The sequence below is a fragment of the Protopterus annectens genome, chromosome 13.part0 (assembly GCF_019279795.1).
Source record: "Protopterus annectens isolate FY-2018-M chromosome 13.part0, PAN1.0, whole genome shotgun sequence".
Lineage (NCBI taxonomy): Eukaryota > Metazoa > Chordata > Ceratodontiformes > Protopteridae > Protopterus > Protopterus annectens.
In genome coordinates this window covers 30,090,771-30,116,364 of record NC_056747.1, presented here as the reverse complement: position 1 = coordinate 30,116,364, position 25,594 = coordinate 30,090,771, and positions in this window count along the sequence as shown.

Sequence of the window (25,594 nt, the reverse complement as noted above, 5' to 3'; positions counted from 1 at the left end):
ATACCTATGAACCTATGAATTAACAAAAATACTAAGTACAATAAGAGTAAATTGAAGGGGGTGGAAGACAGATCACATAAGATATTCCAAGCAATCACAACCTGTTGTTGATACATATTTCATCACAGTTAACATTCAAGAACAAAATAATATAATGCTTAATATAATGCTAGACAGTGCAGATAATTAGTTGCCCTGACTAGTTTGCTCATTGCAGTTCTCACTGGATTAGCTGACAGCTTCATATGCTAACAAGATCCGCTCTCCCCTATCCGTCTGTCTTAGAGAGTGGTAGTTCATACCATGGTGTTTCACCTTTCTGTGATGACTATCCCGCTAGCATTTTCTTTGAATCTTCTGAAAGATTCTAACTTCCTTACCATATGCTTGTTGCTCTACTACTCTGCTCTTTCCTTCACAAGTATCCCAGATGAAATCTCAGTGACATTTAACAGACAAGCCCTAAAAGCAGCAACAGACAGTGACAGCACTCAGCAGGTATTCTCACAAGGAAGTAATCTTTAATGCAATCACAGATACCATAAAACTAGAGAATGTACACAAAACTGGTCAAACTTGAAACATAACTTTAAATGACACAGTAATACCAGGAATTCATCACAGCAGAGAACAAAACCTGTACAGCAGGAAGGAACGTTGAAAGCAGTGACTTTTAAATAGTACTGTCATTTGATCAGTTGGGAATTTTAACCCATGTTTGTACACTTTTAATGAGCCATGCACAGTCTATCTTTCAGGTCAACACCAGCAAGATACACTGTATAAAATTGGGCTGTCACAATGTGAACTGTTTCTGTTGAGAAAGAGTGCAACAGACAATCTTTATTTACTGCAAGCACTCAGGCATGTGGCCTTTACTTTAATGTTCACTGCTCATGCACTGCAACGTATTGTTTCTTCACAAGCAGTGCTTTTCACACAATATTGTACAGAACAGTAGGGTCCTCTGAACCCTGTTCTACATTAACAGCTATGTTAGTTGCACAGGCAGTTCACTACTTAATATTGCCTGGAATGACCACTGACCACATCAGTGTCATCATATAAAATCACTCTGTGCTGAAAGATCAAAGTGATCTTTTGGGAGATTAGTGCTTCCCAGAGATACATCAGTCAAGCAGTCATCATCAATAATTTTGGATTAATTATACTGTGGGTTATGAGCTGTTTTTCATCCAAAGACCTCAACCCTTGCTCCCTCTCTCATTTTTCTACTGGGCGACTCTAAGCAAGTGATCTGGACATACTCAGTGAGAAAAATACAATGTGGAGAAATTTTTGCAAGCTTCAAATTTTCAACCCTGAACCCATCACAATATGACTGAAAACAAAATATGGTTAGCTTTCTAAGCTAAGTCATTTATTTGGAAGGAAGAAGGGCTGATTATGTGCATTCACTGGTGCCACTGCTTTCTAGCCTGTCCCTTCCTTCCTTTATCCAAAGGATTTTTCTCTCAGCATCTTTTTTCCTACTTTGTAACCCAGAGCAAGTCACTGAACCACAGTCCTCACCCAGGTTACCTCTGGACAAAAAAAAAAAAAGAAAGAAAGAAAAATAAAAGTATAGTATTCTTTTTATGCATCCAGCTTCTGCTTTCCTATTTCAACACTGCATAAATGCATAAAACATTCACTGAAAACAAATTACTGTTTAGTTCGTAAACTATTTATTTCAACAGATAAAGGAGAGACACAGGAATACTAAGATGTAATAATTAACAAGTAATTTAGGAAGAAATCTGTCTATGCAATATATATATATTTTTAATAATGAATAAACCATCTCTAAGCTTGCCATTGCTTTATACATATTCTCTAAAACTCTCAACCAAAGCCCAGCCTGCACTTAGCCTGGATTGGATTCATATAGAGCTGATGATCACAGCTACTCTCCAAATGGACCAGAATCACTTTCACAACTAAAGAGGCTGGAGTGAGGAGTTGCAAAATGTACAGTAGATACCACCATGCAAGTGCTGCTGCTACTTGAAAAATGACATTATTTTACTGCCATCTAGCAGGTGCAGTCTATAGCGATTCAGAGTAGGTACATACTAAATCTGATTCTCTGATCTAACACTCACAGACAAGTAAACAGGGTAGTTGAAAAGTCACTGAACTGTTGGAATTGTGTTTTATTGCAGTGTCTGCAATTCAGCTTGTAAATGTAAAATACATAATTAATTTTAACATAGGTTCATAGGTGTTTACTAGGCTAACAACCACAAGGGCCTTTTAAAGCCTAGCCATGCATCCCAAATCTCTGACAAGTTTTGATACCCTTGATAAGTATAAGCATGGGCCTGGGAGATTAACTATTTACAGGTTACATATACCCTGCCCCTTTCTTCCTCTGAGGTAAATTGGAATCTTTAGTCATGGTTTGTCTAAGTGGCTGCTGCTCACTAGTCTAGTATGCATGCTGTTTGTCTGAACCCTATTCCTCTTCACACTGCCGGTCAAAATATATGACAGTGAGTTGGCCTGCTTTTCTGCTTCCTGCTACAGCAGATCATTCTCATTAGTGTATTTAACCACACCATACTAGTTACTGCAGGCAGTTATCTGCTGACATTCATCTTTAACCATACCATACTAGTCACCGTAAGCAGTTATCTGCTGACGTTCATCTTTAACCACACCATACTAGTTACTGCAAGCAGTTATCTGCTGATGTTCATCTTTAACCACACCATACTAGTCACCGCAAGCAGTTATCTGCTGACATTCATCTTTAACCACACCATACTAGTCACCGCAAGCAGTTATCTGCTGACATTCATCTTTAACCATACCATATTAGTCACCACAAGCAGTTATCTGCTGACATTCATCTTTAGTATAATGGCTACAGTTCACAAAATGCAACAGTCCTTCCAGTTGTCTGCTGTGAAATGGAACAATGTGAAGAGAGAAGTAATGCTGTCCTGTATCAGGAGGATATAGCATGGAGAGTTCCAGTGAAAGTGCAGCTGAGACAGGAATCAGTAACAATAAAGAAAAACAAAAGATCTCAGAGTTTTGATTTTGAAACCCAAGACTGTGACTATTTTACTGCTGCCTGTGTGGCTTTCTGTAAATTGCAGTGCAAAATATTTCACAGCAGTGTGTATGTGCATACTGTCAGATGGACAGTATTACAAACTGAAGAGGTGTAACTCATTTGTAGCACAATTAATTATTTAAGCCCTAAAAAGAAACTGCATACAGAGAATATGGGCCCTACTGCTGCACTGCTGAGTTGCCAGCCATGTGCAAGTCTGATATCTCTTGAGGTCATGCGAGCAAATGCTTGCATGAACATATAAATCAGCAGTGCCAACATATTTTATGAAATTACACATAATGACCATTACCTAATTTTGCATTGCCAGCCCAATTGCTTCCCCCATAACCAAGGGCCCAGTGCAGCTACTCAAAATGACCCTTTTAAAATCTGCCACTGATCAGAGATACATTTTAATTTCAAGGTCTCTTTTAATGTAACGTAACACAGTAATGCATAATTTTTATACCAAGGTAACATAAAAAATAAGAAATGTTGCCACAAAAAAAAATCAGAGATTGTGGCTATTACCCTGGGTTTAAAGTCTCCAGACTGACCAGAATAGCCCCCTCTCCATCCTCATCCCAGGTCATCAGGTTTGGTCATGGTTGTTTACAGGATGAAAGAATAACTGAAGAAAATATTGAAAAAAATAGCAAAATAGCAAAGATGACAAGAGAGAATAAGTTATGGAAGAAAATATAAAAGAAGAACACATAATAAATTCAGTAGAAATGGAGTTAAATATTGAAAACAAATATGTTATTCAGGAAAAGAATAGACATGAACAAATGGAAACTGGTAAAAAGGAGGGGGATTTTAACACACAAAAAGACGTCAATAGTAGGAACAGAAAAATGAAGAAAAAGAACTGTTGAAAAAGGAAACAATGAAAGGAAAGGGATGACATAAATATACTAAGTGTTAATGCGAACAGTATTAGAAATTATATCATGGGGCTAATAGTAACTAAATGGTGTAAGAAGGTGAAATAAGAAATTATATGTTTGTGGTAAAAAAGTGAAAATAAACAGAATAGTGGCATTTTGGGGAAACAAAATTATATGTTTGAGGAAGTGACGAATGTTTGGGTATGGGAATTTTGCAAAGAAATGAAGAAAGAAAAATATTAGATATTAAAATACTAATACCAGGTAGGATGGTGATGTGTGATATTTAAAAAGGAAAAATATGTGTCAGATTATTTGCAAGTTATGCATACACAATTATGACAGACAGGAAACATTTGCTTGAGGTCTTAAACATATGTTCATAGGTTCATAGGTTGGTACTAGGCTATCAGCCCTAGGGCCTATACAAGCCTAGCCATAACAATTCCCTGGCTATTTCTTCCCACATTATTTACTTTCCTGGACCCCTGTCTAGCAGGGCGACTGACGTGATCCCTGGGGTGAATTTCCTTTCTCCCATCCAAACGTCAAGGTTCCTCTTGAAGAGGTCCAAAGAGGCACTCTGCTTGACATACATGGGCAATCTATTCCAGAGTCTGGGGAGTCTCTGGGTCAGGAACCTATCCCTCCAGCATGTTTTGTTTATTGTGATGACAAGGTTTAGATCCCTGGAGCGTGTAGCTCTGAGGGATTAGGATTTCTTTAAGTGTAGCATGTCCAACAGCTCTGGGTTTGACATGGCCTTGTATGTTAAGCAGAGATCGCCTCTGAGGAGACGATATGCGACAGAGTATAGCTGGAGTTTTTTAAGGCGGTCAGCATAGGGCATCTGCTTTAGGCCTGTGATTCTTTTAGTGAGGTATTTCTGAGACCTTTCCAGTTGTCGCAGATGTCTTGAGAGGTACATACCAAATGGGGCGTTGTATTCTATAATGGGTCTAATGAGGGATGAGTACAGTGGGACAATGACCTCCTTTTTTCTGGATGAAAAGCCCTTCGTGATGAGGTGTGCCACATAGAAGGATTTCCTGACTGTTGTGGCGATGTGGTTATCGAAGGTGAGACCACTGTCCACCTGTGTCCCTAAGTCTCTTATCACACTTTCTGTGTTTAGTGTACTGCCACCTATATGGTAATTCATGGATACATGTTTTTCCCAAAGGGATAACAATACATTTCTTGGCATTGAGCTTGAGCCCATGGCTCTGGCACCAAGCATCTGTTTCTGTAAGGCCCTTTTGTAGAGTATCCACATCATTTGGGGATTCAATAATGGCTCCCAGTTTGCAGTCATCTGCAAACTTTGTTAGCCAGAGTCCCTTAGTGTTGACCTGTACTTCAGAGAAGTAGATGCCAAACAAGAGCGGCCCCAGGACTGAACCCTGAGGTACTCCACTTGTCACTTGTCTGGAGCTGGATTTGGAGTCGGCTACTTTTACAGTGTGGGTTCTATCAGTAAGCCATTTAGCAACCCATTGGGTGACATAGGGATTAATAACCAACTTAGTAAGTTTATCTATGATTCCAGAGTGGGGGATGGTGTCAAAGGCCTTGGCAAGGTCTAGATAGGCTGTGTGGACCACCTTACCCTTGTCCATGGCTCTGGAGACTGATTCAAAGAAGTCAATCAGGTTCAGGAGACAAGATCGGCCCTTCACAAACCCAAACTGGGTGGGGTCCAGTGTTTGAAGGTTGACAATGTCTTTGTTTATAAGTTCCATGATAATACGCTCCATGGCCTTGCAGATAAGGCTTGTCAGACTGATGGGATGGTAGTTTCCGGGATCCAAGGTGGATCCCCTTGTGGATTGGGATAACTGTAGCTCTGCGCCACTCAGTGGGCACGAAACCTGAGGTGAGGCTATGATTAAACATGACACTTAGGTGAGGTGCCAGTTCATATTGTAGTTCATGTAGTACACAGCCCGGGATGTCATCTGGTCCCATGGATGCTGTATTCTTGGCTTTAGAGAGTGCGTTTTGTACCTGTGTGGCCGTTATTACTGGAATTTGGCAATCTTCCGGTATTGAGATGGGCCATTTAGGGGTGAGAGGGGGTGAAGTTGGCACTGAATCGATCTGCCAGGATATTGGCAATATCCTTTGGATCAGTATATTTATTGCCATTCTGTTTTAGCTCAGAGCAGATCTGAGCATTGCCATTTAGATTCTTGACATAGTTATAGAATGCTTTGTGGTTGTCTTTGGAATCTTTGGCAATTTTATTTTCATAACTAGCTTTGGAGGATTTTATGAGGCATCTCAGTTTCTTACTGAGGCTAGTAAGGGAGTTTTTGCATCCTGTGATTTTTCTTTTCTGCAAAAGTTTCTTTCTTTTGTTGTAAAGTTTGTTTATGGCAGGGGACCACCAGATTGGCTTCCTTTTTTTGGATGAGAGCATTTTGGTTCTATTTGGGATGGCACGATTCATGCATGAGTGGATGTGCTCATACAGTGCCTTAGTGTAGGATTCAGCAGTTGCGTCTGCATGGGTGTCATGAAGTTTGTCACTTCTGACTTGAGTAGCATGAAGTTGGCTTTGGAGAAGTTTTTTATGGTGGTTTCTTTACTGGGGGGTGGGGGTGGGATGTGGATGTTAAGGGTGATTAGCTTATGGTCAGACCTGACTAACGAGGGGTGACCATAGGTATGGAGCATTGATTTGCCATGTTGGTAATGACCAGATCTAGGATATTGGAGCCCCTGGTGGGACTATGGATTAGTTGATCCAGGGCGTTGGAATTTATGAATTCCAAGAACCGTTGCGCAAAGGTGTTGGGACATGAGTAGTTTTCCCAGTTAATGGCAGGGTAGTTAAAATCACCCAGTATTAGGGTGTTTGGTTCTATCTTAATATTTTCCAGTATGTTTAAAAAGGTGTAGTGAGAAAATTGGGGTATGGTGGGGGATCTGTAGCAAGCTACAATTTGGATTGCAGTCTTACCTAGTGTTAGTTGCACTTGGAGAATTTCAGACACATTGTGTTGGCCAACTAGCCTGGTGGTGTGAATATCCTTGGTGAATATTGACACTCCTCCACCTTTAGTGTTTCAGTCCTGGTTTGGTGGCCGAAAAGTGTGGTAAGAGTTGTAGCCTGGTATTGCAGGGGTGCTCTCTGGAGCCTTGAACCAGGTCTCAGTTACTGCACAGATATCGATGTTCTCCATTTTAGGAGTGCCTCGAGAGAGTGCATTTTGAGGTTTAGACTTCTAGCATTGAGTAGCATTACCTTCAGATTTTGCATGCTTGTACCTGTTACTGTGGTGGTTTTGTCCTTTGAAGTTTGCCTAAAAAAGGCACTATAGGGGTGGCAAGAGCCTTAGCCAGTAACCTGAATCCCAGGGGCGACAGGTGCAGACCATCTCTGGCAAAGCATCGTGGTCTGTCAATCATGTCATCCCAGGCAGACAGATACTGGATCCCCTTTGAATGACACCATAAGCTTAGCCAATTGTTGAAGTCAATCATTTTATTGTTAGTTTTAGTTTTAAAACATGTTTTGGTTGATATGTTCATAATTATTATAGAAACTTTAATTTAAGGAAGGAGAATGGGAAAATAACGCAAGATGTGGAAGTAGAGGAGGAAGTTATAAAATAGGACAAAAAAGCGAATGGACTTATCAGACAGGGATATTTAAAATGGAAACAAACTCATGAACCAAACAAAGGTGCAATAGTGCTTATAAGAAACTGTAAAACCCAAGAAAAGCACTATACGTTGCAAGTCCAATACCTTCTTTATTACAACAACAAATGAATTAAGCGCTTTCGTCAGTTAAAACTTGACTTCATCAGAATTAAATACAAAAAATAAAACCCTGCTTTAATATATGGACTACTAATCAGTGATTGGTCCAGTAATTTAAACAATTAACAAGTCCATTAACTTAATTGAAATTTAAAATACCAAAGGTTAATTTATCACATCTATTTAATTCTAGGTAGATCATGTAATATGTTCGAATGTCATGCAAGAAATAGTAGGAGGTGTGGCTATCATTAAGTTTTCTGATCATAGAGCTGTGTAGGCAAGAATAGGTGAGACTAATGAGATAACAAAATGAAAAGGAACAAGGTTAATTTGGTGACGTTAATAAAAGAACAAATAAAGCTGAAGAATAATAAGTTATGAAAAGAACATATGACAATAAGGGAGTTCTACAAAAATGGGCTGCAGCGTGGGCAGTGTTTAAAATATAAGAAAATGTTTTAATGGCAGAAAATTGAATAAAAACAAATGACTATAATTATATGATGGAAGAACTTCATTTGGAAATTATAAAAAGGAACAGAATAAGACAAATAGAAAATTATATAAAAAGAGACAGTAAAATTACATTATTTTGGCAAATATTTTTAAAGGGTAAGAAAAAGAAGTGATTACCTTATTTAGAAAAGTCATTTCGGATAAAATTAGAATGAATGGGTTCAATGAATGATGAAATTGGTGTGATGTATAAACAAGACAAATTACTGATTTGTAGGCAAAATGTACAAAATGGAAGAAGCTGAAAAACACAAACTGTATATTAAAAATATGAAGGTACTAAGGCAGAACTGAAAAGGGAAATTATTATTATTATGGATGAAATGTAGGAAGTATGAGAAAACAGACAGCACCAGGATTAGATAGACTACATTATGAGTTTTAAAAGTAAATGGAGATAAAAGAAACATTTTTTTATGAAGTATTAAATGAATGGTTAGGTAAAGGAATATTGCAAGATGCATTATATAGTGGAGTGATAAACTTTATACAGTAAAATATGATAGGAAAGACATAAGAAATAGATATATAATTTTAGTGAACACTGATTATAAAATATTTCTGAGAATAATTAAACAATGCAAAAAGTGATAAATGAAATAATAGGAAATGGAGTGTTTGATGTTAAATGGAAAGAAATAAAAGAAAATTTAATAGCTGTTCTAAGTAGCTTGAGTTTCCCAACTACTCCTACTCAACCAACTATCAATAGCTCTTTCCCTAATTCACCCCTACCACCACTAGAACCCTAAGATCAAGTTTTCAGAACCACATAAATGTCATCAAACATAAGAATGAGGCTGGTAAATCTCTCTTTGCCTGCTCTGTTGCCAGAACCTGGAATTCACTTCCAACCCACATAACTGCCACCACCTCTACTTCCCAATTTAAAAAACTTCTTAAAACCCACTACAACAATAACTGGATCTGCTCATGTTACTCCCCAGGTTAGTCCATACCATTGCACTGTTGCTAGGTTTCAGCTATGAATCAAAAGATTCTCCCCAAGTCCAACTTGTAAAAACAACTAAGTGGGAATTAAATTACTACCACATATGTTAGACAATATGAACCTTTACGAGGTATACTCTAATTTATTCTTAACATACATGTCTTTGTTTTATTCTTTACAACTAATTCTTTCCCCTTGAAACTGCATCAGAGCTGGGAGCCTTCTCCCAAGACCTACCTATTCTCATATGTAATATATTTATAATGTGTTATTTTTTTCTTTTTGTAAACATGTTTTGTACTGTGTTTCCATATTCGAGACTGTTTTTAACTACTTTTTTCTATATTAATGTTTGGAGCTTTTCTCCCCAGGCCTCCGCTGAAAATGGACCTGTGTCCTGTCAGACTTTCCCAGTCAACAAATGTAAAATAAAATAAAAAAATAAAAGTATGATTTTGACAGAAAAGAATTAATGTAAGACTGGTTATATGTGATGTTGCTTTTGATAAGTCATGAGGAGAAATTATGGAATTATATGAAATATGTAAGAAATAGTAGAAACTATAAATGTTTATGAAAGCTCATGGGTAGAAAGTAATGATAAATGGATGGGTGGCTGGGAAAAGAAATTAGGGTAAGAAGGGGAATTAAGCAATGGGATCCCTTAAATATGTGTCTTTTTGTTATGTATGCAGTTATTCAAACTTTTATGCCAGAAATGGATAAAATATATTGGAAGTCAGGAAAAGAAACTGAGATCCCAGTATGTCTACCTTATGCAGATGATTTAGTTATTGCTGCAAAAATGGAGGATGAATAAATTAAAGTGTTATAAGAATTGAAAATTTATTAGAAAAGGTGGGTGAAGGAAAATAAGGACATTGGTAAAATAATGATAAACAGAATTTATTATAAAAGAAAGGAAATTAGTATATCAGGGGGTTAAGTTTGAGGAATATGAAAACATACAGGACCAGTGGAAAGTGAAACTGGAGGAAATAAATTGCTGGTATGGAGGAAACAGTTTAATTTGTCATACAATAAAAAAGATTAATTATATGGTAAACTTGCTTATGTTTTAAGAGTTGATGTGTTTCAAAAAAATAAAATGGAAAAAAATTGCTAGTATTTGTTTTCAGTTTATATGGGGTTCAAGACTGAATCCCATTAAAGGAGGAATAATATATAATAGAAAAGAAGAAGGAAGATTGGGTCTAAAAATACTTTTTTAGTGTCAGTGTATCTATTCTGTGTTATAGATATTGTGAAAATCAGGGAGAGTACAATGGTGGAAAATTGTTATATGAGAAATATGAAGACATATAGAAACAAGTAAAAAGGAAAATAAAGAATAAAAAGAAAGTATGGAAAGAATGAATATGTCAGTAATGCAAAGTTGTGGAAATTATAAACTGATGAATATAGTGAGAAAAAAAGGAGTGGCATGAAAAATTACAAAATACTTTTGTCTTCTATATCCATGGTAAGATTTATCAGATTATGTTAGAAATGTATTAATGCAAGGAAAGAAAATATATGAACATTTCTATGAAGCTGGGGATGTTTTGTGAAATATTTTATTAAATACTTTACTTGTGAATAGAAATATGAAATCTAAAGTAATAGAATAAGGAGTGTGTTATGACTGTAAGGTAGAAGAAACTGCAAGATACTGTTTCTGAATGTAAAATGAATACATTTGGAGAAACGTTTAATATATTTGGGAAGGTTTCAAAGAAATGAAAATGCAAATTATATTTTATGATAATATGAAAAAGGAAAGAGGAAACTGATAAAAGGAATAAACTAGGTATTACAATCTGAGCATTGTTGAAAAGAAAGGGTAAAGTTGTATTGCAGAAATAAGAAATATGGAAAATAATTGGGGAGAATAGAAGAAAATGAAGGATATGGGATGGTATGTGCTAGAATAGCCTTCTACTACTGATAAAGAATTTGTAAAGGAAGGAAGGAAAGAAGGAAAATCTAATGGACTTTGGTGAGGAAAAGGAAACATATGCAGCAATGGTAGCAGGAAGCAAGGTGTGTAGCAGGTATGCAGAGTATACAAGTAGGAGGATATATTCAAGCATTCTGTTGAAGGTTTTCACAAAGTTATAAGAATAAATTGAAAAAAGCAGATAAGCAGGTACATTGTTCTAAAAAAATATTATATTGCCCTTGGGTTTCAGTATAGCACATATAAAAGCATCTAGGCAATGATCGTTTTTGTGAGGGAACTTCTAAATATATTCTTGGGCAAAACAGTTTTAAAAAGTAAGGAGAGTCCCTGGGAAGATTACACTTTTCAGAATCTGAATGTTCAGTTAAAAAGAAAAATGACAGTGGACTTTAGAATAATTTATGCCAAAATGTGCATGAATTAAAAAATATGGATGATAAAGTATGGATAGGAGCATGGAAATTTTGGTAATGCTGAAAACAGAAGAAACATTACCACAGGTTCCTAATATTGTAATACTTAATGGGGAAAAGGGGGTGTTAAATACAGTCATCAACCAAAATTATTTTTGTGATGATTTCTCATCCTTAGTTCAAGAATACAATGAAAGATGATGTTGTCAATGTGGGAAATATGGTCACTTTGGGAATAACTGTAAGCTGTTTTGTAGGAAATGTAGGAGTGATGCACATTTTTGATTTAACGGCACTTTTATTAATTAAGAAAGGAAAATATGAGAAGGTAAGACAGAAGTTGTGGAGGATATAAGGTTCCAAACTAAAGAGATAATAACAGGCATAAGTAAGGTACAAGAAAAGAAGAGAAAGAGAAACAGATAGCAATGGGAAACAAACACGCGCTATTGGAAACAGATACCGAAGAAGAGAATGATGAGAGAGAGGTGAGTTTACAACCAGAAAGTAATTAGATCAATAGGAGAAAGGGTAAGAAATGGAATAAAAATGATGCAAAGAAGGGAACAAGTTAATATTAATGAGTAATTGTTAAATGTAAATAGTATGAAAAATGCTGTCATTTTGTTTGAATGGTGTAAAAGGGGATGCTGACATAATCTTTTTACTAGATACAAAATGTTTGGAAGCAAGGAAAAGAACAGAGATTGAAATGATGAGGGAAGGAAGGCTATTTGGACAACAGTGAAAAATATGTGTTCAGGAATCACAGTTTTGGTAAAGAATAAATAAGTGAACATATTTTATACAATAGTGATAGAAGCAAGTGGAGTTCTAATATAAGAATGAAATAGTGACAGTAAGATATTTACTTATGTGAATTGTAATGCAAGTGAAAGGAAAAGAAGATACAGACAAATGAGACAGTTAACATGATTATTTTAGTGGAAGATTTTTAATTGCAACTTAAAGAAAGAGCAAGGTAAAATGTCACAAGATATAAAAATGATGAAGGAAATAATGAAAATTGTAGATCAAAATTGGGAGAAGAAATGAAACATACATAAGAGATTGTATTATTTATTTCACTGTGATACCAGGTAATTCAAGATGCAAACTGAATAGATTATGTTATGCATTCAAATGATGTGAGAAAAATAAGCGATGATTACTGAGAGGCAAAATTTTCAGATTATAAAGAAGCATAATAGAAAAATGAAGATACAATAAAAGAATAGGACAGGTTAAAAGATTGACAGATGCAGTTGTGGGGATGAAATGTTGAAAAAAAAAGAAAAAAAGAAAACAATTGTGAGATGATCATATGACAAGTAAACCATTTTATAGAAAATTGACACATTGGTGGATCGTGTATGAATAGACACAGCACAGTGGTGCAGCAGTAGAGTTGTCGCCTCACAGCAAGAGGTTTTCTGGTTTGATTCTCAGCTGCAGTGCTTTCTGTGTGGAGTCTGAATGTCCTACCTGTGTTTATGTGGTTTTCTCTGGGTGCTCTGGTCTCCTCCCTTGTTACAAAGATGTGTCCACTGAAAATTGGCTTCATTCCAAATCGGACTTTCCTGGTTAACAAATGTTAAAAAATAAAAATATCACAGTAGAATGCAGGTCGCTTAGTCTGATCGGCCCTCCTTGACTCACCTAATGCACTTGGTTCTCTCTCTCATCCTAAACAACTAACTGAATGCTCCTCCTCCTCTGGCTTTTTGCAACTTGCACTGACCTGTTTCAACAGCTACCTTTGCATCAGACACCAGGTTGTGAAATGGCAACACACCTTCTCAAGTTTCCTTCCAATTCCTAGAGATGTCCCACAAGGCTCAATTCATGGCCCCCTTCTGTTTAAAATATTTATAAACCAGCTCCACTCCCCTAAACATGCTAGTATCATGCAGTACGCATATGGCCCTGCCCAGCTCTGTACTGCATTAAGTCTTACAAAACTCCTATCACCCAGCCATCCTACTTCTCTGTCAAATCATGAGTAATCAGTGCAGGCCTGCTATTAAACCCTAAGGAAAGCCAATTCATGTTTTTCACACCCAAACACCCAAACAATTCTCTGCCCCCAAACACACATAGTTTTGCATCAGTCAAAAGCATTAGTATAGAAAAGGTAACCCATGCAAAACTACTAGGTGCAACTATGGACAAAAATCTGACATTTGATCGGTAAGTACTGCAAGTCATAAAAAAAATACCAAAAAATGGGACTTCTCTACCAGTCAACGCCCGTACCTAACTGATGCAACAATGGGAACCATTGCTCATTCCAACCTCTTTAGCATACTACTATATGCAGCAGCCATCTTTACAAACTTGCAATCCCCACAGCAAACAAGGTGAGAAGCATGCTTCAACAAAGTAGCAAAATTTACTACAAACCTCACATACAGCACTCACCACTGTCTTGTGTTAAAAACAACTACAGTGGTCATAACTACCCCAACACCTAATCTACATCCAATGAGTTACAGTCCATAATTTTATCTACAGCTCCAATAATTGCCCCTCCCTAAAAAGCATCCTTCAGCACCATTCCATAAGCAGAGAGTTACACTCCAGATAAAAACATCTTCCAGCCTCAACAAAGTCATCAAAACTGCAGGAGATGCTCAGTATTTCAGCTATGTCACAAGAACTTTGAACAGGTTACAACTCCCACTAAAACAAACAGACAAATTAAAAACCTTCAAACTTAAATTAGAACAACACCTTTATTTACTGACTCCTGCCTGTGCTAATGTACCTCACTAGCGTAATGTGGCACCTCCAAGTCAGCACCATGTCTATAAGAACCTTACAGGCAGCTTCAGCACAAGCTGCATATCACATGCATAGCTGTACTATCTCACCTCTGTTCTCCACAATTCTCTTCCTTTTTCCTCTAATTTCCTTAAATTCCCACTTTTCTTTCAACTCTCTCCCTACCACTATTTCCCACGTTTTCCCTGTTATACCTCCTTTTCTTCCATTATATAACAATAATAAAGTTACACTATTTTTAATGTAGAATAAATTAACTACTACTGTCAATGATCTTTATATTAATATCACATTTCCTTAGAATTCTTTAATGCAGAGTTTCATTAGACACAATGCTGAAAACATAAACAAATGCTGGAAAGTCTTCTAATTAATCTTTAAGAAAGTAATAGACCATTGTATGTTATTACATGTTTATGGCAATGTTTTCCTTAGAATTCTCTTTTTATGGAAAGTTCTGAAGGGTAATGTGAGAAAAATGAATTGGATCATTGATAAGGAGGCAGGATTAAGGTATAAACAAGAAAAGATAGTTGGTATTCTGGGGAAATATGAAGGAAAATGAATGAAAAAAGTGAAAGGAGGAATTTGGAAGCTAAATAAAATGAATAAAGAGTTAATAAAACAAGTAGAGAAGGAGACTGTAAGGAAAGAATTAGAATATGAAATAAAGGAAAACAAGATAGTCTGCGGTTTAAAGAAATGTCAGATGCAGAAAACTTTTTTTGGAAGTAATGAATGAATGCATGAAGAAAGGAAGAAAAGAGAATGAAATATGTAATAGATTTGTAAAACTTTACATAGTAAAAGGAGAGGGAAGAAATAAAATGTTGGAGCCCAACAACATTAAGAAATACAGAGTATAAAATATTCAGAAAAAAAATATTCAGAAAAGATCAATGACTATTGTAGATGAAGAGATAAGGAATACATGGAATAAAAGAGGAAAAGGTAAATGAAATGTTGATAATGGGGAAAGCTAACTGGGGCTGCTCTGCATTTGGTGACTTTCGACAGAGGACTGGAGAGTTTCTGCTGAATTCCAAAGCATCCAATGCAAAAAACTAAACAAAATAAGTATATTGCAAGCTTCTATTACACTTTGCTGACTGTAGTTAATCAAATTGCTGCCTCATTAGTTCTCTTTTTTGCCTGCATTTTTCTGCAGTTTAAATATTGTTACTGTTGCCTTAAATAACAGACTAAATTCAGACCTGCTGAATCTAGCCTGTTATTGTTATACTTGACCACTAAACCAGGCATCTTACATTAGGAAGGGTTTCCCTGCACTCTTGTGGCAGAATTGTGTAGATCAAGCCCCACTTGAGTTGGGGATTGCTGGTGGAAGGCTTATTGTGTGCTTTCCTATTGGGAGTTTGGGTTAAACGTGTTTATTTTAGCTTGTATTTTAGCCTCATATTTGCACATTGCTGCACTTTGAGCAGCAAGGTTTAGCAGTGCCTTGTATAGATACAAAAGCCTTGAAGCACAGTTTTTCCCTAGACAGCTGTCACTGAAACCTTCCCAAATTTCCCTGCTGTGCTAGGACCAGCTCAGTTGCACATTGAGCAGTGTTGCATTATTGATCAACCTTAACCTACACAAGTTTAAGTCTCTCTGAGCTACCACAAAATCTGGTCAAATTAGTACACTCCCTTCTCTAACAGTACATACAGTAACAGCTTGCTATAATGGATGGGCAGTTTCCCATTGTCTCTCTGGCCACCCTGATTGACATGGGCATCCTGAGGCAATGTAGCAATTGTCTCCTGTATACTGACAACCACTTACTCCTGAAACAAACAAATACTCTATGTGAGAGATATAATTATACTATGAAATTATAGGCAGTTCTCTCACATAAGGACAAATCAAACACAAAACAGATTGTCAGCACACACACCACCATCTCCCATATGAAATGAGGGCATGACTCATAAACCCACATATGTGGAGGTACCCACTAGAAGCTTACCAAAAGATCAGAGACCTCCCAAATGGAAACCATTTTCACACATAGCAATGCAAAAAACAATCACAATACATAATAACACACACAACAGTGTTTCATCAAATAAACCTAAAAGGTTTAACACCTCAAAACCTAATGTATTGGTCATAGGTGACTCCACAGTGAGACACGTGGATGTCCCCCTCACCAGGCTGGATAAGGAGAGGGTTGATTTTAACAATTGGCTTAGCTTCTGATGTCAGTCCAGGGGAGAACCAATATCTGTCAGCCTGGGATGACATGGTCAACAGGCAATGCTGCTTTTCTAGAGATGGTCTGCACCTGTCTCCTATAGGCTTTCAGATACTGGCAAAGGAATTAGCCACCCTATATTGTGCCTTTTTTAGACAGTATCAAAACAGCCAACCTCCCGATGTAACAAAATCCTCTCTAGATATACTCAATGTTCTGCTGCTTAATGCTAGGAATCTAAACAGGAAACTGCACTTCATGAAAGCACTCATCACCTTGGAAGATGCTGACATCTATGCAGTCACAGAGACATGGTTTAAAGCCACATAAGGCATCCTAGCCCAAGCCATCCAGGGCTACAACTCCTTCCATATGTTCAGACTACAAACAGAGAGTGAAAGAACTGAAGGAGGAGGTGTACCCATCTTCATTAAGTATACCTTGAGACTGGTCAAACAGTATAACTCTCAAAAGCTACTCCATGTCCAATTAACTATATTCAAAACACTCTACCACATCATTGCTAGCTATAAGTTGCTAACCACGAATCAGGAAAAGCATACCACATACCTGAACTTACTGGAGTCACTTGCCATACAGCCAAACACCTTGGTCATAGGTGATTTTAACTATCCTTCTACTGACTGGGAAAAGTACATGACCACAAAGATTTTTGGACTTTGTCAATGCAAATACTCTGGAACAGATAGTCAGCACTCACATGTTAGGCTCAGATGTCCTATATAGAGTGCTAACTAACAAGGGGGAGCACTTACACTCCCCCCATGTGATGTCATCCCTGGTAAGATCAGACTATAAATCGGTCTTGTTCAATGTAATTATAAGGCCAGATACCTTATCTAGCTGAAAACAGCTTAATTTTTTCCCCAAAAGAAATCACCTCTTACTAAGCAATGGTATAAGAAGTTTCAAGGGTACCTCAACCACAGATAACATGGACTCCTATGCAGAGGTGTACACTAATGTCCTGTATAACCACTTAAGCAGTTGTATATACTCAGCTGTACCTGACCAGATTAAAACCAGGTCTAGCATAAAAAACAAGCCCCCCCCCCCCCCCCGGTGAGCCCCTAGTATAAATACAACAAGAGGAAGAAACTAATATCTAAGAACAAGAAGTAACTAGCTCAGCAGAGAAAGAATTCCCTCTACAGCCTAAACAAGCAAATTAAAAATCTTGTCAAGCCCTCCAAAGTTAATTAAAAAGCAAAAATAGCATCCCCTACCTAAGAATAATCACAAGGCATTCCTTAACTACATCCATCATCTGAAATGCCCAGCTATGTGCTGAACTGGTAGTGGACAGCACCACCCATATTCTACCCGAGGAAATAGCCAACCTGCTAGCTGACAGACTTCACCCATCTGTCCCCACCAGTCACTCCACAAAATATACCTACCACTGCCTATTATTTCATGAGAACAGGTCATCTCTGCACTCTCCAAGGCCAAAAACATGGCTTCAATGGAACCAGATAACACTGCAGGTTGCATTTTAGAACATGACCTAGCCAACCCATTTGCATCCTCGTTTAACAACAGCCATAGACATATTCATAAACCAGGAACCACAAGAAAAAACCTTAGTGCTTTCATCAGACTTCTGAAGAAGTCTTTGGATATACTCTGATGAAAGCGCTAAGGATTTTATTAAATCTGGTTTTCTGTATCTCGGTGGTGCCTTGTTCCTTTTATCTTGTGGTTCCCATTTCACAATAGCTTGAGAACAGACTATGTTTCAGTGGAAGAAGGACAGCAACAGTAATCCCTCTGCACAAAGGGGGACCATCAACTGACCCTGGGAACTATAGACTCATAAGCCTAACTAGCCTCATCTGCAAGGCCATGGAAAGAATCATTATGGACAGTAATGGAGTGATGAAATGTCAGGCAGCAAAGGAGAGTAATAATACTGAAATTGAATCCATCCTCAAGTCTTGGTGAGTACCTTCATGAGATGGGCCGTGTTTTTCACAAAATCTCACCAAGGCAACACTGATATATAGGCTGTATTTATATAGCATATATCATAGACAGAAGTAAGTCAAAAACAAAAAAGATGGGTGCACAAGTTCCAGGATAAAAAAGTGCCCAATTCTGGTAGGCACACGGGTGCCAGGATGGGAAAAAATGACAGTGTAGAATCCTCAAAATCTGGAAACATTCCTACAATGGGACCAGGCCATGCCCAAGGGGAGGATGACCCCCTTGTTGTAGAAAGAAGTAGCAGTCCACAAAAATCACAAAAATTGATAGGCCAAAGAAGAGCCACAAAGACAATAGAGTGGACTATTGAGGATAAGAAAGAAATTATGTAGTGTTACTGTGATGCCCATGCACTGGCCCAGCAATCAAGGAGCCTCAATCCTCACCACTAACACCAGTGAGGGGCATCCATATAGAGAAAGGATAATACATACACACACTGTAAAGTACAATTTTCCTAAAGAGCACACAGAGATCCCAATCAGTCTGGGACGAGTTTCTCCCTTTCTCTCCAGGTCCCCAATCAGACTCCTCACTGGCACAGCTATAAGGTCCAATCTCAGCCAAGTGGGCAAGCTAAAACCTCCAGCACCCTCTCTGTCCAACCAGTGCTTTATGTCCCTGCCCAAGTAGCTGACACACACACACACTCACACACACACACACACACACACACACACACACACACACACACACACACACACATGCGCACACACACACACACACACACACACACACATACTTTGAGATGAGTTTATACAACCAGACAGACACTCCTGGGGAAGGCTGACACAGGTTCTCCAGCTGTGCCCCTTTTTCCCAGACTATACAGTAGAAATCACTGCCACCACCCAACTAATATTTATCAGCTACTCAAAGGCCCTTATGAAAGGGCATCCAGTTATACTGTGCAATATTATTATCCAAATGATAAGTGCAACCAAACAGTCAAGACTTATTTGGAGTGACTTGGTACAGTATCACTGTATACATGCAATGTACTCTTAGAGCTTAAATTATCTCTACACAAAACAGTCACAGTTGAAAGGTATAACAATATTTCATAATAATAAAAACACAAGACAATACTTCTTACTACATAGTGCTAGTCAAGAGTTCAGAGATCAAAGAGAAATACTTAAAATAATACAGTAGCAAAAGTTCTGACATCACAGAAAAACAAACTAATCTAATACTCCTATTTCATAGCTATATCTAAGAGAAAACACAGTTCTAAAATCCTACTTACATCTAGACACAGGCAGTGCTGAGTTGGATGTTCTCAAGACAAATGCTCTCATGCCCTCATGCTTTTTGTCCTTAAATTATCACACAGTACCACTGATTCATTTCAGACTACATCATTTCTTTCTGGTTCCCAGGCTAACAGACTCTCAGAGGTTAATAGCCATTTTTATCTTGCAGCTAGTCAGGAACTAGAGCAATAAAAGAAATTATACATACAGCCTCTAGCAGTTAACTCTGGCCACAAAACAATAGGCAGTATTCCTTCATCCAGACATATCGGCTCCACATTTTGACATCAAAGACAGTCATAAAATGCTTGACTTAGCTTTCTTACAGCAGAGTGCATTGTTTACATTTTTTGCAGTTCAATATCCAATGCAGTCTTTTCACATTTAAGAGAACAAGCCTGTGGCTTACATTAATGTTTATAAATGACAGACTTATCTACAAAGTTCTATCTGCCTAGGCTGGCAGCCTTTACCTATCTTCACACATCTCCCCCCTGGAGAACTCAAGCTAGTTTTTCAAATGACCCTTGAGAAACGTTGCTTTTGAGGGTTAGGTCTGAGTACACCTTACCCCATTCCCTATCTTGAGAGCCCATCTGCGTTGGCATTGCTAATCCCATTGCGGTGCTGCACTGACATATCATATGCTTGCAACCCTAGCTCCATCTTAGCAACTTGGCATTTTGCTGGCTGGCTCTATGTAAACATGTTAAAGGATTGAGAACTGTCACTACAGTGAATTTCATTCCATACAGATAAGGCTGAAGTTTCTTCAGTGCCCACACTATGGCTAGACATTCCTTTCCTACAGATGCATAGCATTCCTCCCTGGGTTGTTTCCTATGACTGAGATAAACCACTGGGTACTCTTCTCCTCTGAAGAAATCTGGCTAAGTACAGCCCCCACCCCATGGTTTCAAGTATCCACATGCACAACAATTCTTTGCTGTAATCTGGACTGGCTAATACAGGGGGTCCTCCCAAAGCTTCTTTAAGCTTTTGGAATGCCTGCTGACATGCTGTGGTCTACACTACCTTATCTGACTGGTTCTTCCTTGTCAGGTCTGTGAGGGGAGCAGCTATGGTACTATAACGGGGGACAAACTTTCCGTAGTACCCTGTTGTCCCTAAGAATGCCCTCACCTGCATTTTGGTAACACGTGCAGGCCATGCCTGAATGGCTTCTACTTTGGCAGGTTCTGGTGTGATTTTACCACTCCCCACTCTATGTCCCAAGTAGGAGTCCTCTGCCATAACCACCTGACATTTGCTCGGCTTAATGGTCAACCCTTCCCTCTGTAGTCTGCCCAGCACTTCATGACATGTTGAAGGTGATCTTGCCAGGAATGGCTGTAGATGGCAATATCATCTAGGTAAGCAAGTGCAAACCCTACTGGTCCTGCTAGGATATGAGCTACCAGCCTCTGGAAAGTTGCTGGGGCATTTTTCATCCCAAAGGGCATCTTTGTGAACTCATACAAGCCAAAATTAGTCACAAAGGCTGACCTCTCTCAAGCACTGGGAGTCAAGGCCCCTGCCAGTAACCCTTGGTAAGATCTATGGGTGTAAGATACTTAGCCCCACCCGGATGCTCTAGGGACTCATCTGTCCTAGGCATGGGGTAAACATCTGACTCTGTGTGACTATTTAATTTCTTGTAGTCCACACAGAACCTGGTGCTGCCACCTTTCTTTGGCACCAGCACCACTAGGCAGGCCCAGAGACTGTTGGACTCTTGAAATACCCCTAGTTCCAACATTTCCTGTATCTCCTCCCTCAGAGTCTGTTTGCCTCTCTCAGGCACCCTATAAGGGGCCTGCCTAATAGGCCTTTGGGATCCTGTATCCACCTGGTGCTGCACCATGTGGGTGCACCCTGGTTTCCCAGTGAACATGTCCCCAAATTCCTGTAACACTGCTCGGATTTCTCGAATCTGGGTAGGAGATAGCTGCTGGGACATTGCTACCACTTCCACTGAGGTGTCAGCCCGAGCCTCAGTGAGGAGATCATTTCACCAGATCTCCCTCAGACTTCTCCTCAATCCACTGCAAATGCTCAGCACAAGGTCCTCCCTATCATGGTAAGGTTTTACAATGTTAACATGGTACAATTTGTGGCCCTGCCTCCTGCCTAGCAATTTCACCATGTAGTTAACATCACTTACCTTCCTTACCACCTTGTAGAGTCCCTCCAAAGCTGCTTGCAGCTTGTTGTGTCTTACATGAATGGGAACCATTACCCGCTGCCCTACAGTGTACTCTCTAGCTCGAGCATTCCTGTCATACCATACCTTTTTCTGTTGTTGGACTTCTGCCAGGTTCTCCTGGGCCAAGCCCATGAGTTCCCTGAGCTTTGTCCTGAGGTTTAGGACATATGCCACAACAGACTCCTTGTGAGATTCACACTTACCTTCCCACTCATCTCGAATTAAATCTAGAGGTCCCCTCACCCTATGCCCATACTGCAACCCAAAGGGTGAAAAACCTGTGGATTCCTGGGGAACCTCTCTGTAAGCAAACAACAGATGGGGCAAATATTTGTCTCACTCCCTCTTAAACTGGTCTGCAAATGCCCATAGATTGGACTTGATTGTCGAGTTTAACCTTTCAACAATACCATTAATCTGGGGATGGTAGGGGGTGGTCTTCAGGTGCATCACCCCACAGGACTTCCACGGACAAGCCAGCAGGTCTGACATGAAATTGGTACCTCTGTCAGTCAGTATTTCTTTTGGGAAACCTAACCTGTTGAAAATCTCTAAGAAAGCATTTGCCACCTTTTCTGCCTCAGTGGAGGACAAAGCCACTGCCTCAGGGTATTGTGTAGCATAATCCACTACCACAAGGATATACCTTTTCCCTGTGGAACCTGGGGTACTTAGAGGCCCACAATATCTATAGCTACCCTCTGAAATGGCTCCTGAATCACAGGCAAAGGCATCAAAGGAGCTCTCACCTTGTCTCCTGCCTTGCCTACCTTTTGGCACTGCTCGCAAGTCCTGCAGTACCCTGTTCCATCTCTGGAAATTCCAGGCCAATAGAAGTTCTGCATAATATGTCCCTTTGTACATTTTATGCCCATATGACATGCAAAGGGAATATCATGGGCTATGCCTAGAAGCACCAGATGGTAGGCTCTAGGCACTACCAACTGCTGTACACTCTCACCTTCTAGCCCTCCCTCAGGGGTCCACTTTCTATGCAGTAACCCTTTATCCCAGTATACAGATTCCCCTCTCCCTTGAGAATCAGGTGCCCCACTAGCTACCTGTCTCAGGCCTTGCAATGTAGGGCCTGAGAGCTGAGCCTGTCTTAACTCTCTCTTTGTAACCCTTCCCAGCTCCCCTTCCACAGGAAGTCTGGCATCCTCTGACAGTGGTGCCTCACTGTCAGCCTGGGTACTACTACTCACCTCTACCTTTGCAGTCACTCTGTCCAAGGAAACATCTGTACCCACAAACAGCTGTGACTCACATTCAGTCTCCCTGTTACAGAGTAGCTCCCTCCCTGAAGTAACCACCTCACCAGTCCTGGTGACAAGTATGTAGTCTGTATGGGTCTCCCCCAGGCTACCAGACCCAAATGCTTGTCTCCTGGCCTGACTGCATGTAACTGAATAAGCACATGGTACTGCCTCATCCAAATCCTTACCTATCAGGACATCTGCAAGATAGTAGTTTGGTACCCTGTTGTCTCAAGACAACCTACTATTGACATTTTCTCTTTCCCACTTACTGTCTCTCTCACCTTTTGTTCCCCACCTTGCCTCCGTGGACATCTGTATGCCACATGGCCCCACTGGTTGCATTCAAAACATTTAACCCTAGGCCCTGGATGTGTACCTAAACTAGCGGCTTCCCCTGCTACTGGCAGATTCTGTTGAGGCAGTCTGTGCTGCCCACCATGGGTTCCTTTAGACCCATGAGCAGTACTGGGAGCCCCTTTCCTGTGCAGGGATGCCCTGCTTGCTACTTATAGGTCTCCCTTCTTCCCCAACTCATCTGAAGTAGCACATTCTCTATCAGCTAACCAGATCCTCGTGTCCTCAGGCAAAGTCCTAAGGGCTTGTTCCCTCACCAAAAGGTCTACCAGCCCTTCAAAAGTGGTGACCTGACATTCACTCACCCACCCATGAAAATAAGTGTGCAGTTCAGCAACATATTCACACAAACTTTCATCTGTTTTGCGTCTATGCTCACAAAACATTTTCCTATACGTTTCAGGTGTTAGCTTAAAACATTCTAACAAGTGATTTTTAACAGCAGTATAATCAAAATGTTGACAATCACCAAGTTTAGACAACACAGTCGCAGCCTTAAAAATCCAAAAGCAAAGGCTTCCAGTGGTCAATAAAGACTGGAAAATGAATCATATTTAGTGTATAAAGACTTTATTCCATGCTTTACCATGGAGTAAGGGGTCAGGAACCATACCCAGAGCCTTTAGTCAACATCATACAGTTTACATACCCTCTCAAACATATGAATGAAACTATCAAAATTATCCCCCTCTTTAAACTGCAGAAGAAATTTACTGACCTTTTGTGCTTCTGGGGTTCAGTTACTCCCTTCCCCATTACCTCCATGACTCTGAGTGAAGAGTCAGCATCTCCTACTCATGCTGCCTCTGCCTCTCCTTTTCGTCAGCTTCCAGGTGTAGCAGTATCTCATTCACCTCAGTCTGCAACTGTCACAGTTTCTCATTGTCCTCACTCTCTAGACACCTCCGTATCTCAGCTGCTTCTATTTCCAAAAGCTTGGCCTCCAACTCAAGTCTCCTTAGCTTTAGTTGCATTTTTAAGTCCTCGGCAGAAAGGTTGAGCTGTCCATTATCTGAGTCTCCAACGTCTCTACTGCCAGTCTGATCATCCTGCTGTTTTCTAATGCAACTGTGACCAAAGCTGCAGTCATGTCTGCCTTAGTTAGGTTTCCATGCATAAGTCCCCTAGCCTGGCATATCTCAGCCAGCTGGCTCCTTGTCAGCTTTCTGTATTCCCCTGCTGACATGCTGCCTGCTCTCCCTGACTAACTAAGCAAACAAAAGAAATAAAACAATTGCGATCTGAACTCTGAATATTCACTGTGTGGCTGATTTAGAGTAGAAAACACCTTCAGTGATCACTGTACACAAGCTACAGGAATTCACACTACCCACACCATTACAAGCCAATTAGTATTTACCAACCAATTAATGTGTGTTGTGAATATCCCACCACTGCCAAAAATTAATATGTGATGCCTATTAATGAGACTCTGCTATTGTCTATGTTGGTGTGAATAACCTGAGACAAACCTCCCTGGACTACATGAAAAGAGACATGGAGGAGCTCTCCGATCTTGTAGCCCAGGCAGGTATAACCCTAGCCCTGAGTAGCATCCTGGCATCACCCAGAATGATACCACAGTACAAGGACAAAATGATTGACTTCAACAATTGCCTAAGCTTCTGATGTCATTCTAAGGGGATTCAGTATCTGTCTGCCTGGGATGACATGATCGACAGATCATGATGCTTTGCCAGAGATGGCCTGCACCTGTCACCCTTGGGATTCCGGATACTGGCTAAGGCTCTTGCCATCCCTATAGTGCCTTTTTTAGGCAAGGTTCAAATGACAAATTCACAACCATAACAGGTACAAGCAAGCAAAATCTGAGGGTAATGCTACTCAATGCTAGAAGTCTAAACCTCAAAATGCATTCACTTGAGGCACTCCTTAAAATGGAGAACATTGACATCTGTGCAGTGGCAGAGACCTGGTTCAAGGCTCCAG